This window comes from Geospiza fortis, unplaced genomic scaffold (genome assembly GCF_000277835.1).
Source record: "Geospiza fortis unplaced genomic scaffold, GeoFor_1.0 scaffold355, whole genome shotgun sequence".
Classification (NCBI taxonomy): domain Eukaryota; kingdom Metazoa; phylum Chordata; class Aves; order Passeriformes; family Thraupidae; genus Geospiza; species Geospiza fortis.
The window spans coordinates 146,272-150,205 of record NW_005054714.1 but is presented as its reverse complement, the minus strand read 5'-3'; the positions used below and the strand labels follow the sequence as shown (position 1 = coordinate 150,205).

At 56.1% G+C, this 3,934-nt stretch overlaps 1 long non-coding RNA gene across 1 annotated transcript; it reads left to right on the top strand.

Moving 5' to 3' along the window:
- Window positions 1-3,283: 3,283 nt before the first annotated feature.
- Window positions 3,284-3,934, top strand: LOC115949040. The gene is made up of 3 exons (XR_004082716.1): window positions 3,284-3,314; window positions 3,543-3,724; window positions 3,804-3,934. It is a non-coding gene; the product is annotated as an uncharacterized LOC115949040 (long non-coding RNA).

Sequence of the window (3,934 nt, the reverse complement as noted above, 5' to 3'; positions counted from 1 at the left end):
TGGAGGATGCCCAGGGCAGCTGGGAGAACCCCACCGGAGAGTTCGGGACAGGTAGGAAGGGAGGGGAGCGGGATGGTGGATGGGGGATCCCAAATTCCGGTGGGCTTGGGGAAAAGAGCTGCAGGAAATCATCGGAACTTGTGAGGATTCTGAGAAAAGAGTCCCAAAAAATGCTTGGCAACTTTGGAGGATTCTGAGAAAAGATTCCCAGAAAATCCTTTGCAGCTTTGGAGGATTCTGAGAAAAGATTCCCAGAAAATCATTGGCGACTTTGGAGGATTCTGAGCAAAGATTCCCAGAAAATCCTTTGCAGATTTGGAGGATTTGGGGGATTCTGAGAAAAGATTCCCAGAAAATCTTTGGCAACTTTGGAGGATTCTGAGAAAAGATTCACAGAAAATCCTTTGAAGCATTGGAGGATTCTGAGAAAAGATTCCCAGAAAATCCTTGGCGACTTTGGAGGATTCTGAGAAAAGATTCCCAGAAAATCCTTGGCGACTTTGGAGTATTTGGAAGATTCCCTAAAGGGAATTCCCATGGAAACCTGGGAATCAGGGGCTCCACTGGTTGTGGGCTGGGATTTTGCGGTGTTGCCCCACCTCGATCCCAGCTGCCATCATGGGAATGGGGTTGTTTTGGGAATGTTGCAGGAGTTTGGGTTTTTGGGAATGCTGAAGGCTTTTTTTTTTGGGAATATTGCAGGTGGTTTTTTTGGGGAATATTGCAGGTGTTAGGTTGTTTTTTGGGATTGCTGCTGATTTTTTTTGGTGTTTGTTTTTTTTGGGATTACAGCTGATGTTTTTTAGGTGTTTGCTTTATTTCGGGATTGCCGCCGATGTCTTTTTGCTGTTTGGTTTTTTTTCGGGATTGCAGCTGATGTTTTTTTTGGGAACGTCACAGCCGGTGCCGTCACCGTCTGCCAACGCAGCCCTGGGGATGGGAGGGGCCCAGATTCCAAGGAAAAATCCCTTTTTTGGCACCTGGTGGGGACCTGCCAGGGCCGGGGGGTTGGAATTGGGGCGCTGAGGCCGGCCTGGAATTCCCGCAGAATCCCGGAATTTCAGCAACGACCGGATGGTTTGCCGGGAGATCCGGCGGAACTCGGCCGGCTGCCTGCGGATGCGGGATGAGTGCGAGCAGTGCCGGGAGATCCTGGCCCTGGGTGAGCTGGGAATGGGGAATGGGGACGGGAACGGGAATGGAGATGGAAAAATGGGGATGGGGATGGGATGGGGGTGGGGATGGGAATGGGAACGGGAACGGGAATGGGAATGGGAATGGGGATGGGGACAAGGATGGGAATGGGGACAAGGATGGGAATGGGGATGCTAACAGGAATGGGAATGGGGATGGGAATAGGAGAAGGGATGGGAATGGGAATGGGGATGGGGATGGGAATATGGAAATGGGAATGAGATGGGAATGGGAAAGGGGATGGGAATGGGAAAGGGGATGGAAATGGGAACAGGAATGGGGGATGGTGATGGGAATGGGAACAGGGACGGGGATGGGAACAGGGAATGGGGACGGCAATGGCAATGGGGAACAGGGACAGGAATGGTGCTGGGAATGGGAATGGGGATGGGGACGGGACCGGGAACAGGGATGGGAATGGGGACAGGGAATGGGGAATCAGAACAAGGATGGGATCGGGGATGGGAACGGGGATGGGGACAGGAACAGGGATGGGGACAGGGATGAGAATGGAACAGGAATGGGGACGGGGATGGGGATGGGAATGGGAAATGGGAATGGAAAACTGGAAATGGGAATGGAAAACTGGGAACGGGAATGGGAACAGGAATGGGGATGGGGCGGCAGACAGGGATGGGGATGGGGATGGGGATGAGAACGGGGATGGAATGGGGATAGGCATGGGAGTGGGGATGGGGATGTGAATGGAGATGGGGATGGGGATGGGAAAGGAGATGGAAGACTGGGAATGGGAATGGAAAACTGGGAATGGGGAGAGAAAGGGGATGGGGATGGGGTGGGAATGGGAATGGAACAGGAACAGGCATGTGGATAGGAATGGGAACAGGGATGGGAATGGCAATGGGAACAGGGACAGGAATGGGGATGGGGATTAGGACAGGAATGGGAATGGAGATTGGGGATGGGAACTGGGAATGGGAACAGGGATAGAAATTGGAATGGGGATGGGGATGGGAAATGGGGATGGAAAACTGGGAATGGGGGTAGGAATGTGAACAACTGGGGGGAGGGGAAATGGAACGGGAATGGGGACAGGGATGGGGATGGGAACGGGAATGGGGATGGGAATGGCGATAGGGATGGGAATGAGGATGGGAACGGGGATGGAAAATGGAAATGGAAAATGGGGATGGGAATGGGGATGGGGACAGGGACAGGAACGGGGATGGGAATGAGTGTGGGAACGGGGATGGGAAATGGGAATGGGAATGGGGAATGGGGATGGGAATGGGGACAAGGACCGGAATGGGGACAGGGATGGGAACGGGAATGGGGATGGGAGTGGGGATGGGGATGGGAGTGGGATTGGGAATGGGAACAGGAATGGGAATGGGGACGGGGGCAGGAATGGGGATGGGGCTGGGAATGGGAACAGGAATGAGGATGGGAATGGGGATGGAGAACAGGAACGAGGAATGGGAACTGGGATGGGGACGGGGATGGGAATGGGGATGGAAAACTGGGAATGGGAATGGAAAACTGGGAATGGGGGTGGGAATGGGGACAGGGATGGGAAATGGGAATAGGGATGGAAAACTGGGAATGGGAATAGGGATTGAAATAGTGGACAGGAACAGGGACGGGAATGGGAATGGGAATAGGGACAGTAATGGGGATGGGGATGGAAGCAGGAACAACGATGGGGATGGGATGGGGATGGGGGGCAGAGTTCGTGGTATGGGGTGGGTCTCAGCATCTCTGCCACCTCTCCCCTCCTGACCCTTCCTGCTGCCAGGACCCTGCGGGGCCCCAAATGGAAAATAAAGGTAGAGTTGAACACCCTGGAACTGCCTACGGAGTTTTTGGGATCATCCTGTGGGAAAAAAGAGGAAAAACAGCCTCGGAATTTTCCATAATTACATCATTGCGGAATGGTGGAGTTGAGGAATCAGGATCCGGTCCCAAATCTGATCCAGCAGGAGCTGCCCAGGATGGGGGACCTGTCACCATCCCATGGACACAAATCCCAGTGCCAAGGCCTGTCCCAGTGCCATGGACATGGATCCCAGTGCCAGGGCCTGTCCCATTCCCATGGACACAGATCCCAGTGCCAGGGCCTGTCCCAGTTCATGGACGACGGCTGCCTGCAGGTCACCACGGTGAGGCCGGCGGGATTGGGCTGGGATCGGGGCCGGGAACGGGGGTGGGAAGGCGGAAAGTGGGACAGGGCCACAAAGGGCTCTTTGTGCTCCGGCCGGGAATCTCTTGGCAGAGCCGGGTGCCGAGATGGGAGCCAAGGTCAGGGGCCCGCCTGGGGCTCTCCCGCGGCCGTCCCGACCTCACAAACTCAGATTCTCCCACGGGATGACCTCGGTGCCACATTCCAGGTGCTGTCCAAGGCCCCGAACCCCGCGGATCCCTCGGTGCCCCCGGACACGCAGGTGACGGTGCAGCCCTTCGACTCGGAGCCGCTGGCGCTCACCGTGCCCGGGGACATCCCCTGGGACGACCCCCGGTTCATGGAGAACGTGGCCCAGCAGGCGCTGCAGCGCTTCAAGGAAAACGCCGTGTGAGTCCTGTGGGACCTTCCCAAAATCCCCCCCCGAGGGATAACAGAGGGCTCATCCCGGATTTTTCCTCATTTCCAGAGAGTAGCCGGGCAATGCCGCCGCCGCCGCCCCTCCGGATCCCCCTTCCCGGGGGGAATTCTCAGCATCGCTGCCACCTCTCCCCTCCTGACCCTTCCTGCTGCCAGGACCCTGCGGGGCCACACATGGAA